Source organism: Chiloscyllium plagiosum, unplaced genomic scaffold, assembly GCF_037043375.1.
Source record: "Chiloscyllium plagiosum isolate Xiang-an unplaced genomic scaffold, Cpla_swu_hap1 HiC_scaffold_9, whole genome shotgun sequence".
Taxonomy (NCBI): domain Eukaryota; kingdom Metazoa; phylum Chordata; class Chondrichthyes; order Orectolobiformes; family Hemiscylliidae; genus Chiloscyllium; species Chiloscyllium plagiosum.
In genome coordinates, this window is record NW_028270147.1 from 100,912,152 (window position 1) to 100,925,573 (window position 13,422).

The 13,422-nt window shown below is 49.3% G+C and overlaps 1 protein-coding gene across 4 annotated transcripts in view; it reads right to left on the reverse strand.

The window, feature by feature from the left end:
• LOC122554671 (roquin-1-like) overlaps window positions 1–13,422 on the reverse strand; it is a 127,322-nt gene that overhangs the window by 101,449 nt on the left and 12,451 nt on the right. For 3 of the 4 annotated variants that reach the window (XM_087990938.1, XM_087990937.1, XM_087990936.1), the window contains exon 1: window positions 12,721–12,859. The exons of the other annotated variant lie outside the window; for it this stretch is intronic. The gene's annotated coding sequence lies outside the window, so the exon portion shown is untranslated. Of the gene's footprint in view, window positions 1–12,720; window positions 12,860–13,422 lie in introns of those variants that run through there. 4 annotated transcript variants of the gene reach the window in all.

Consider the following 13,422-nt stretch of genomic DNA (forward strand, 5'->3'; position numbering starts at 1 on the left):
CGTCCACAGCCGGAGTCGGAGGCGCAGAGCTAAAGGCCACGACCTCCGAAACTACAACGCAATCGGCTGTGGATCGGGTGCGGACTTGCTGGTCACGAGCCCGGACCTTAGAGAATCATATTGATGACCTCAATAATCGAGGTCGTCGAAAAAATATTCGTCTGCTGGGCCTTCCCGAATGGGAAGAGGAAGGCCAGCTTACAGCGTTTCTCGAGCAGTGGCTGCCACAGCTTTTAAATCTGGAGGCTGGATCAGGCCAGGTAAGGGTGGAATGGGCCTACCGGGTTGCAATACATGGGCCCGTCTCGAACCAGCGCCCTCGCCCGGTCCTGTTCCGGCTGCACAGCTATAGGGAGAGGCAGATATTCCTAGAAACCTCTAGAAATCTTGGAAAAGATTCCCAAGCCATAATCTATAAAGGATCCAAGATCATGTTGTTCCCCAGCTCTGGTCCGAAAGAGGAAGGCATTCGATGAGGCGAAGAAGTGTTTAAGGGACTTAAATATTCAGTACTCCTAACACTACGCTTTAACCATGAAGGAACCGTGTATAACTTCAGATCGCCAGAAAAGGCCAAGGAATTTTTGGACTCTCTTAGATAAATTGTAAGAGACAACGGATGTTGGTTTGCCTTTCCCCCACTCCGGTTTATATCCCACCCCCTTTTTCTTATCTTACTGTTTAATATTATCTTGGGGGGGCGGGCAGAGGGATTTATTATTTGTTCTCTATATAACGATTTTCTCCCCCCTTGGGGTGTGTGTGTGTGTGTGTGTGTGTGTGTGTGTGTGTGTGTGTATGTGTATGTATGGCCGGGGGGTTTAGTTAATGTTGGTGGGGGGAGGTGGTTACCTTATTCAATGTTACCTCTGTCTCAAGGAGCGGGGTTGTTTTCCCTTGCTATTTTGTATTATTATATTTAATTATTTGTTGAGGTTGTAATTTTATAGTTATAAATGTTTATACAATGGTATCAACATTACCAAATATATCCAGGTCTGGGTGGAGGTGGGGGGGTGTGGGGGTAGGGTGCTCACTGTTAACTCTAGCTTTGTATTATATCTGAATTCTCCTCATCCTATTGAGGAGCGCCTGGGTCAAGGGTGGGGCATTGGTTGGGAGAGGATACGATGGACCTTTGGAAAGGAAGTGACACCCCCTGGGAACAAGGGGGAAAATCTCCATTTAAATGCGTTTTTTTTTATTATTTAGAAATAATTTGTTATTATACTGTTGTGAGTGTATTAGAGAGCCTTTATTTTTGTGAATTTTATATGCTCTATGCTCGGGATGTTTTGGATAGGGTTTCCCCTTCCAAGGGGTCTCGGATTTGCCCGGATTATGGTTGATCAGTCGGTTAAGTGGTGCACCTGGAATGTCAAGGGGAGTAATTCGCCAGTCAAAAGGAAGAAAATATTATCAAATCTTAAGAAAGAGTTGATATAGCTCTCCTACAGGAGACACATCTGTTGGATAAAGAACACTTGAAATTACGACAGGGTGGATTTGATCAGGCCTTTTTTTCTTCTTTTAGCTCAAAAAGTAGGGGAGTTGTTATTCTTGTTTGGAAGAATTTCCCTTTCAAAATCCTAAATCAGATAAAAGACGAACCTGGACGATATATTCTGATTAAAGCCCTTATAAATGGAGAGGAATATGGGATTTTAAATTTGTACTGCCCCCCGGCACATCCCTTTAAATTTATAACGGAAGCCTTCTCAAAATTGATGGCTCTTAGTGCCCGTCATACAATTATAGGGGGAGACTTTAATTGTATTATAGATCTGGAAATAGATAGGATTCCCAAGAGTACTGCAGGAGTATCTCCCAGATCTAGACAATTGGTGGATCTGAACAAAGAATTAGGATTAGTAGATGAATGGAGATGTCTTCATCCACAGGGCAGAGATTTTTTTTTACTTCAATCCACATAAATGCCATACCAGAATTGATATGTTTTTTGCCCCCTCGATTTTTTAAAATTCCATATCATTCTGTAAAATAGGTAGTGTAGCAATTTCCGACCACGCTGCTGTATATATGGAAACCAAGGTAAGGAACAATGGAACATCCCCTCAGCATTGGCGTATGGACCCCTTCCTAATGAAAGACAGTAAATTTGTAAAGTACTGCTCTCAAAAATTTAAAACTTTTTTAGAAATTAATTTAGGTACAGCTAGCAACCCGTCAATGATGTGGGAGACCATCAAAGCTTACGCTCGAGGTTTGATCACCTCCTACTCAGCGACCCAGAAAAAATTAAAGGGAGACCAACAGCGTCAGCTCGAAACTCGCTTAAAAGCAGCTGAAACTGCATACGCTGATAGACCTTCTATTATTAAACTGCAAAGGATTATGGCCCTTAGGACAGCTCTAAACACTACGCTTACCCAAACGGCCAAGAGGGAAACATTATTTGCAAAACAAAGGTTATATGAATTTGGCGACAAACCGGGTAGATACTTAGCATTTCTTGCAAAGAAAAATAAAAGGCCCCTCAAACTATCACGTCTATCAAGGAAAGTATGGGTATTTTGACTCATGATCATAAAAAGATTAATGCAATCTTTAGAAAATTTTATTCTGAGTTATATAAATCGCAGGATTGTGAAGATAGGACTAGGAGGATGCAATCATTTTTTAAAAATTTGACCTTTCCGGGCCTAACTCCAGAACAAAGAAATACTTGACGCAATCAGGCAACTTCAGAGCGGTTAGGCACCTGGCCCAGATGGTTTTCAAGCTGAATTCTATAAAGATTTTACAGAAATATTGGCTGGTCCACTTATGGACATGTATAACTATGCATATAGTCAGGGCTGTCTCCCACCTTCGCTGAAAGAGGCAAATATCTCTTTTATCCTTAAAAAAGGAAAGGATCCAGAAGATTGTACGTCATACAGACCAATATCCTTGATAAATGTAGATTTTAAAATCCTTTCTAAAACATTAGCATTGAGACTAGAAAGGGTACTGCCACATATCAAAGGAGGATCAGACGGGGTTTATTAAGGGTCGTAGATCATCCAATAATAATATTCAAGCCTGCCATCAGGGAAAGATACCAGGAGTAGTAGTTTCATTAGATGCAGAAAAGGCATTTGATAGGGTTGAATGGTCATATTTGTTTTACACATTGGAAAGGTGTTTACCAAATGGGTCTCAACATTGTATAGTGATCCCAAAGCAGTTGTGGTTACCAATGAATTAGGTTCGGATAGCTTCAGTGTGGGTAGGGGCTGCCGTCAGGGATGTCCTCTCTCGCCATTGTTATTTACGCTAATAATTGAACCACTAGCAGAAGCTATACGGGCTGATCCTAATATTACCTGAGGATTGGTACAGGTAAACATAAAATTACCCTGTATGCAGATGATGTTCTTCTATTCCTCAGTAATCCTCTGATGTCCGTACCTCGCTAAAGTTATTAATACATTTAGCGCATTCTCAGGCTATAAAATTAATTTCTCAAAATCGGAGGCTATGCCAATGGGTGGCCTTGCTATGATACCCCACTTAGTGGACGGATCCCATTTTCCCTTTCGTTGGTCCCTGGAGGGTCTCATATTTAGGCATTTTTATTACCCCAGTATTTAGTCAGTTATACAAGGCTAACTTTGTGCATTTACTGGAAAGGATAAGGCAGGACCTCCAGCGATGGGGAGACCTTCCAATTTGCTGGCTGGGTAGAATAGCACTAATTAAAATGAATGTCCTGCCCCGTCTCCTATACCCTATGAGAATACTTCCAGTGATGCTGCTGAGGCTGGCACTACGTAAATTGTATGGCTGGTTGGGTTCCTTTATCTGGAATCATAGACGGCTCCTCATTAAGCTGAAGAAGCTACAGGTTCCACAGGTAAGGGGAGGATTGGACTTCCCAGATTTTAGGAAATATCAGTTAAGTTCCTTATTAAGTTATATAGCTGATTGGGTCTTGTTTGATCCACAATCAATCTGGCTGGACATCGAGGCTTCTCAAGTAAAGTGCCCACTTATTAACCTTTTATTTTCAGACAAGAGGAAAATCATTACGGATCACTGTAAAAACCCTATAATACTAAATACAATTAAAGCTTGGAATATAATGTGGCAAAATGAGGGCAACTCACATAAAACATCCTCCTATGCGCCGATAGTGGGAGCATGGAGATTCCAACCGGGGTTTACAGATGCCACTCAAACTCTGGAGATCCAGGGGTATCTCATGTCTAGGGGACCTATTTAAAGATGGGGTCCTGATGTCTTTTGAACAGCTGCGTCAGAAATTCGGATTACCTAATGGAGACCTCTATCGATACTTCCAAATTCGAGATTATATACAGAAGAAGACTACGTTATTAGATAGTCTTTATAAATCAGATAGAGAATGTAGAGTACTACGACCAATGGGGGCATCCTCCATCAGTACTATTTATCATTTACTACATGATGAAGTATCGGGAGATATGGACAATCTGCTTAAAACATGGGATCAGGAATTGGGACTAGAAATCTCTATAGAAACGTGGAATGACATTTGGGAAAACGCCAGAAGAATCACCATCTGTAACAGAACTCAGGCTATCCAGCTGAAGATACTTCATAGGGCCCATTTAGCACCGGATCGATTGGCAAAATTTAAGGCAGGGGCATCTCCAATGTGTCCCAAATGTAAAATAGAGGTGGGCACTCTTGTACATTGTCTATGGACCTGTCATAAGATCTGTAGATACTGGACTAAAGTAGCAAGTGCCCTGACAGAAATTTTAGGAATGGAAATTAAAATGGACCCCACATCCTTCCTTTTGGGCTTTTCGAACTTATCCTCCCTGGACATGCATGGGAAGAGACTATTTTCTATTCTCTCTTTCTGTGCAAGGAAAAATATTTTGGTAAACTGGATGGCTGAGGGCCCCCCTGGATTTTCAAATTGGCACAGATTAATTATGGAATGTATTCCCCTGGACTTCCTTACAAATATGGTGCACCGAAAGACCGAATTATTTTATAAAATATGGCAGCCCTTCTTGAATTATATGAATACAGATATTTCGGCTATCCTAACAAGGGCTTTTATTTAATTGAGATTACGAACCTGGCTTGTCCGGGGCCCCTTGGGAGAGGAATCCCACACGAATACGGGTTTTGTTACATTCGATGTTAACACATTCCGAGCATGTATCTCACTACCCAATTTCTATGTTATCCGCTGTTTTTTTTTCTCTTTCTCTTATTTGAATAATGTAAGAGATTTAAATATACACTCTGGTTAGTTGTAGGTTAGATTAACAGTTAGTTGAGTTTTGGGTTTTTTTTCTCGGTATTTTTCTTTTGTTAAATTTTGGTTATTATATATTTAAGATTTAATTGTATTTCAATGTTTGTACTTGAGAGTTTTGTTTATTTTTGTAAACTTGTAAAAATGTTAAATTTCTAATAAAAATATCTAAAAAAATTTGCCAACATTTGGCCCTTATCCCTTTAAACCATTCCTATTCATGTACTCATCCAGATGCTTTTTGAATATTGTAATTGTACCCACCTCCACCACTTCGTCCTGAATATCCTTGCGTTATGCATTAATTCTGCCATCTGCATACCAGCCAACTGGGCTGGTCTACCAAATTCATATTAAAACTGGCTCTTACCTAGTTCCACCACTTCCATTCACTCTTACATCACCAAAGTAATTTGGTGGTCGCTCTAATACTCTCAAATGTGATGACTGGTATCCTTCCTTACAATTATAATACAGAGTTATGGAAGGTGCTGTAAACATTCAATTTATGCATCATCTCAACCTAATTCACATTTACTGGTGTCCTTTTTTGTTTTGGAGGTGATCTATTTGCCACATTTCAGACTTTCAGAACTCTGCTCTTCAATCCATGAACCACCGGTCTTCCAGATGCTGGAGCTAATGATACCCCATCAACTGGGGTACTGCGCACCAAGTCACAATGAAGAAAACTAAAAATACTGCTAGAGGTCTGAAACAAAAACAGGAAATGCTGAAAAAAAATTAGCATCTGGCAAAAGAGAGCAAGCGAAATAATGGCTCATGAGTCCTGATGAGGGATCATTCACCTGAAACCTCAACTCTTATGGTCTCCATAGACACTGATGGAATATTTCCAGAACTTTGTTTTCAACATATTAGAGAACAGTACAGCACAGGAAAAGTCTCTTCAGCCCACAATGTCTGTGCCAATCATGATGCCATTCTAAACTCAGTCCCATCTGCCTGTATCTCTACATTCTCTGCCTAGTATTTATATTCATAGCTATCCAGTTTTCCCTTAGGCCATTGTTCCAGTTGATGTCTCACGATGGAATCATAGATAGTTAAAGCACAGGAGAAGGCCATTCAGTCCATTGCGTCGACACTGACTCTCTGCAAGATAACAACTTCATTCTCCCATCCTTTCCCTAATGGATTTTTAAAAAATCTTCAAGTAGCTAGCTGATTCCATTTTGAAAGTTTCCATTGCACAGAGTGCATTTCAGATCCTAATTATTGGTTGCTTAAGGAAAGAAAAATACTTTGCATGCTCCCATTGCTTCTTTAGCCAATCAAGTTAAATCTCTGCCTTTTTGTTCGCAATCCTTCCACCAATGGGAACAGTTTCTCTCTACCTATTCTGTACCTCTTCTCTTGACTTTCTCTACTCTGAATAGGAAATATATTGATAACTAACTTACTCCCAGCAACTTTCCACACATTGAATATCAGTTTCAATGATGCTTCTTGATGTGTACATATTAAATCAAGATACCAGGAAAATCCACAATTGAGACTCAAAGTGTGCTCTAAAATCACACGAGAAAGAGAAAGCTGGGCCATCTGAAAGACAGTACTTTCAACATTGCAGGTCTCAGTTCGGCGCTGGGAGGGTCAACCTAGATTATGAGTTTACATCAAAGTGGGGCTTGAATTTATCCCTCTGACTCAGAGGGAAGAGTGAAAACACTCAAGGCATCATAGTTCAGTGGTTAAAAACAAGAACTGCAGATGCTGGAAATCACAAACAAAAACAGATATTGCTGGAAAAGCTCAGCAGACCTTCTGAGGCAGGATCACCGAAGCAAAAACATTAACTCAAATTTCTCTCCACACATATTTCAGCAGTTAGTACGCTTGTTCCTGAGACAAAGTCATGGATGCACTCCATAGATTTAAACTCAGTCCATTCAGGCCCACTCTGCAGTATAAAGCAGGAGTTGCCATCAATTTCCACAAATTCTCAGTACTCCAATAAGTAACAGAAACATAGAAAATAGGAGCCATTAATAGGCAATTCAAATTATTGGGCCTGCTCCACTATTCAATGGGATCAAGACTGATTAACCAAATCAGTATCCTGAACACCTTTCCTCTATATCTTTGATCCCTTCATCTACCACCTTCTTGAAAATATTCTATTTTATATGTTTTGGCCTCCACCACTTTGTGGCAAAGAATTTCACAGGTTCAGCATTCTTTAGGTGAAGAACTTTCTCCTCATCTAAGTCCTAAATGGCCTAACCTGTATTATTAAACTGTGGTCCCTAGTTCTGAACAACTTGGTCATTGGGAATATCCTTCCTGCGTTTACCTTGTCTAGCCCTGTTAGAACTTTGTTGCTTCCTATGAGAACCCCCTCATTCTTCTAACTGCAGTGAAGAAAGTCCTAACTGATTCAGTACCTCTTCATACGCCCGTCTGGTAAACCTTCACTGCCCTCCCTCCTTAGGCAGAACATCCTTCCTCAGAAAGAGACTAAAACCGCACACAGTCATCCAAATGTGGTATCACGAAGACCCTGCACAATTGCAGCAAGACATCCCTGCTCCTGCACGTGAATCCTCTCGCTATGAAGGCCAACACATCATTTGATTCAACGCCTGCTGCATTTGCATGCTTACTTTCAGTGACTGGTGTACAAGGACACCCAGGTCACCTTTCGCCTCCCTATTTCCAATGTATCACCATTCAGATAATAATCTGTCTTTCTGTTTTTGCTAAAGTGGATAACCTCATACGTATTCACATTATACTTCATCTGCCATCCACTTGGACATGTAACTTACTAGTAGACCAACCTGCCATTTGGAAAAAGTTTAATTTCTACTTTTTTTTCCCCGGTATGCCAACCAGTTCTTTATTCACATTAATTGAGCACAAGATCTCAACAACAATTTTTAAAAAGTGTACGGCCTGTTCATACTATACTGTCAACTCCTGATTTCATGGGAGTCTTACTAGCCTAACCCACACAATTTAAGGATTTGGTACTAGAACATGTAACAAAACCTACAGTGACTCTTTCAAACTAATCTAGACCAGCTCACAAGGGGAGCAAGTGCTCAAAGCATACTGGCAGTGTAAAAATGTGCTGGGTTAGAAAATAAAATTACTGTCTTGAAGCAAGTCAACCTATTCCTCAACAAGTATATGAGATCCCACCATTGCTTAAATACAGACTCAGCTGCTCACAAAGCAAAACAATGGCCCATACCACTAACATGGGAACTGGCACAGGGCAGAATACATTCACATGGGCCTAAACACAGGCCCGAGCACAGGATGATACAAATAAACACAGACTGAAGTGAGGGATAAAACACAAACATAGGCCTGAGTGCAGGGTAAAATGCATAAATACAAGACCAAGTAATTGTAGGGTGAAATATATGCCTGAGCATGGCATGAAGTAGAAATATAACACCAAGCACAGGCTGAAATACAGAAACTTGGGCCCGAGTACAGCATAAGACATGAATACAGAACGGCTCTACATATAGAGATACAAAGCACAATCTGACACACACAAGCATGTCCAAAAATGCAAACTTCGAACCAAACTTTGATAACAAATAAGAACACTACTATGTAAAGACAACTTGGCACAGGCAGGAACAAACTAAATGCAGCACAACTCAATCTATGGAGGGGGAAAAATACAAGGACACAAATAAAGAAATAAGGGAAAGCATAGGCCCACACACACACAGAGAACTAACAGTGAGAAACTGTCATAGTTAGACTGATGGCACAATTGCAGCAGTAACACTGACACGGCTTCACATATCAATTCAAATTCTGCTCTCAATAGTACTTTGAGTCAACCTTGCTCATGTTAAAGGAGTCACTGCCAAACCCCCACTTACACGGCGAAAAGGCACGCTTTGAGCACTCAACAGGCCCTGTTAACAAAGGCTGTTCTGTGCGAAACCCAGATGTCCTACAATCGGTGACCTTACTGCTTCGTTGTCTGCCCAGCACCCCTTGTCTCTTTGCTTCCCATAGTCCGTCAACTCAACACCCGAGTAACACCCCACCACCCAGTTACTTCACCCCACATCTGGGGCATCTGTCTGTCATGATAACCCCTGATGCAGCTGGATTGGGGCAGGGGGGGGGGGGGTGAAAAGAACCAGAGAAGGGGCATGGCAGGTGGGGGATAGGCAGTGGGTAGGGAGAGGGGGGAGGTTGGCATGGATAGCAGGAGAGGGAGAAGTTGGCGGGGATTAGGGGAGAGATGGGGTTAGTGGGGATGGGGGTTGGTGGGGGAATAGGAAAGAGAGCAGGTTGGCAAGGGATGACGGGGTTGGCGAGGGGGGGTTGGAAGGTGAGGGGTAAGGCAAGGGGGGAAAGGCAAGGGGGTTGGCGGGTGGGGGGGTAAGGAGAGAGGGGGGTTGGCGGGTGGGGGGGGTAAGGAGAGAGGGGGTTGGCGGGTGGGGGGGTAAGGAGAGAGGGGGGTTGGCGGGTGGGGGGTGTAAGGAGAGGGGGAGTTGGCGGCTGGGAGAGTAAGGAGAGAGGGGGGTTGGCGGCTGGGGGTAAGGAGAGAGGGGGGTTGGCGGGTAGGGGGTAAGGAGAGAGGGGGGTTGGCGGGTAGGGGGTAAGGAGAGAGGGGGGTTGGCGGGTGGGGGGTAAGGAGAGAGGGGGATCAGCATGTAGGGGTAAGGAGAAAGGCGGTAGGCGGGCAGGAGTAAGGAGAGGGTGGTTGGGCAGTCTGGGGGTAAGGAGAGATGGAGTTGGCAGGCTGGGGGGATAAAGAGAGAGGTGGGTTGGTGGGGGGGGGGGAAGTAGGGGGGGTTGGCAGGTGGGGGTTTAGGAGAGAGGGGGTTGGCGGGTGGGGGGATAAGGAGAGAGGGGGATTGGTGGGTGGGGGGATAAGGAGAGAGGGGGATTGGTGGGTGGGGGGGTAAGGAGAGAGGGGGGTTAGCGGGTTGGGGGTACGGAGAGAGGGGGGGTTGGCGGGTGGGGGGGTAAGGAGAGGGGGGGTTGGCGGGTGGGGGGGTAAGGAGAGAGGGGGGTTGGCGGGTGGGGGGGTAAGGAGAGAGGGGGGTTGGCGGCTGGGGGGTAAGGAGAGAGGGGGGTTGGCGGCTGGGGGGGTAAGGAGAGAGGGGGGTGGCGGCTGGGGGGGTAAGGAGAGAGAGGGGTTGGCGGGTAGGGGGTAAGGAGAGAGGGGGGTTGGCGGGTAGGGGGTAAGGAGAGAGGGGGGTTGGCGGCTGGGGGGGTAAGGAGAGAGGGGGGTTGGCGGGTAGGGGGTAAGGAGAGAGGGGGGTTGGCGGGTAGGGGTAAGGAGAGAGGGGGGTTGGCGGGTAGGGGGTAAGGAGAGAGGGGGGTTGGCGGGTAGGGGGTAAGGAGAGAGGGATCAGCATGTAGGGGTAAAGAGAAAGGCGGTAGGCGGGCAGGAGTCAGGAGAGGGTGGTTGGGCAGTCTGGGGGTAAGGAGAGATGGAGTTGGCAGGCTGGGGGGATAAAGAGAGAGGTGGGTTGGTGGGGGAATTAGGGGGGGTTGGCAGGTGGGGGTTTAGGAGAGAGGGGTTGGCGGGTGAGGGAGTAAGGAGAGGGGGTTGGTGGGTGGGCAGTAAGGAGCGAGGTGGGTGGGCAGGTGGGGGGTAAGGAGAGATGGGGGTTGGCAGGTGGAGGGTAAGGGGGGGTAAGGAGAGAGGGGGATTGGCGGGTGGGTAAGGAGAGAGGGGGGTTGGCGGGTGGGGGGTAAGGAGAGGGGGGTTGGCGGGTGGGGGGTAAGGAGAGGGGGGGTCAGCACGTAGGGGTAAGGAGAGAGGCGGTAGGCGGGCAGGGGTAAGGAGAGGGGGGTTGGGCAGTCTGGGGGTAAGGAGAGATGGAGTTGGCAGGCTGGGGGGATAAAGAGAGAGGTGTGTTTGCGGGTGAGGGGGGAAGGAGGGGGGTTGGCAGGTGGAGGGTAAGGAGAGGGGGGGGTTTGCGGGTGGGGGGTAAGGAGATAGGGGGGGTTGGCGGGTAGTCCTGATGAAAAAGGATTTTTGCCCGAAACATCAATTTTCCTGCTCCTCGGATGCTGCCTGAACGGCAGTGCTTTTCCAGCACCACTCTAATCCAGAATCTGGTTTCCAATATCTGCAGTCCTTGTTTTGACCGAGGAGGGTCGTGGGGGGCAAGGTCGGGGGGGGGGGGCAAGGTCGGGGGGGGGGGGGGGGGGGGCAGGGAGAGGGGGAGGGTCGGGTCGGGGGGGGAGGGGAGGGTCGGGGGGGGAGGGGAGGGGAGGGTCGGGGGGGGAGGGGAGGGGAGGGTCGGGGGGGGAGGGGAGGGTCGGGTCGGGGGGGGAGGGGAGGGGAGGGTCGGGTCGGGGGGGGAGGGGAGGGGAGGGTCGGGGGGGGAGGGGAGGGGAGGGTCGGGGGGGGAGGGGAGGGGAGGGGAGGGTCGGGGGGGGAGGGGAGGGGAGGGTCGGGGGGGGAGGGGAGGGGAGGGGAGGGTCGGGGGGGAGGGGAGGGGAGGGGGGGGGAGAGGGGAGGGTCGGGGGGGGGGGAGAGGGGAGGGTCGGGGGGGGGGAGAGGGGAGGGTCGGGGGGGGGAGGGGGGAGGGGAGGGGAGGGGGGGGGAGGGGAGGGGGGGGAGGGGAGGGGGGGGAGGGGAGGGGGGGGAGGGGAGGGGGGGGAGGGGAGGGGGGGGGGGAGGGTCGGGGGGGGGAGAGGGGAGGGTCGGGTCGGGGGGAGGGTCGGGTCGGGGGGGGGGGGGGGAGGGTCGGGTCGGGGGGGGGGGGGGAGGGTCGGGTCGGGGGGGGGGGGGGGGGGAGGGTCGGGTCGGGGGGGGGGGGGGAGGGTCGGGTCGGGGGGGGGGGGGAGGGTCGGGTCGGGCAGGGAGAGGGGGAGGGTCGGGGGGGGGGCAGGGAGAGGGGGAGGGTCGGGTCGGGCAGGGAGAGGGGGAGGTCGGGGGAGGGAGGGAGAGGGTGTTGAGTCTGTGGAGATGGGGGCGGGGGAATGGCAGCGATTGCTGCTTGGAGACTGCCAGCTGCATCCAGGCCCAGGCCCAGGCCCAGGTGGAGGCCCAAAGCCCAAACCCCCCCCCCCTCAGGCGCGGGCGCGAGCACAATCCCAGGCCCCGGCCCCGGCCCAGGCCCAGGCCCCCGCTACTCTTTGTCTGCGGAGGCTGTCTCCATCCTGCCAGGCCCGGGAAGCTCGGGTTAATCCAGTCAGACAGCCTCTGCCCCCCCTCCCCGCTCCCCGCTCCCCCGCCGCCGTTACCCAGACAGGGGGAAAAAAGGGAAATAAAATTGTTTTTAAGAATCTTGCTCGGAGCCGCGAACTCGAGAGGTGTGTGTGTGTGTGTGTGTGCGCGCACCACCCCCCCGTCCCGTGCCCGCGCACCACCCCCCCGTCCCGTGCCCGCGCACCACCCCCCCGTGCCCCCGAGCCCGAGCCCGAGCCCTCCCCAACGGCTGCCCTCGCGCAGCGGAGACCGTTTTAATTTTCGAAACTCTTCTTCCTCCTACCGCGCTCAAGGCTCCTTTCCGTCCGCCCCGGCTTCCCGAGGGCTCTCCGCCATCGCGGCTGGTTATGTGGGTTGTAGAGGGGGGGGTGGGTGGTGATGTTTACCCCCCCCTCCCCGTCCCGTCTCTGTGTCTCTGGTTCAGGAAGCAGCTGCCCGAGCAGGAGGAGCAGCACCACCCCCGGCCTTCCTTCCCCTCCCCCCCCTCCTGAACCCCTCCCCCCACCGCCCACTCCCTGAACCCCTCCCCCCACCGCCCACTCCCTGAACCCCTCCCCCCACCGCCCACTCACTGAACCCTCCCGGTCACTGCCAGGTGGAGCAGGCACTTGCCTGGATCCGCCCAACTCCGACACAAGCCCCACCCCCCGCCGCCAGTCCGCGCCCGGGAGCAGGGCCCGCCCACTTTAACCCTCGGTGTGCCTCAGGGTAGCCACTCTGCTGCTCCCACACCCCAAGGGAGTGGAGTTACTGGGGGAGGGGGGTGGCAGCGTCCGAGCTCTGAGCCCAGCAGCCGCCCACTGGTGGCTCAGAAAGTGTCTGCAATTAAAAAAACACACACACAGGGCTGGGCGCAAGTCCCCTACCCCCTGCTCCAGAGAGGTGCGCTGGCATCTCTGACCAGGCTGGTTAGAAAAAGATAGGTTATTAATTATTTCTTTTTTTTTAAAAAAAAAGAGGCTGCCTGAGCATTCAAGGAACAAAA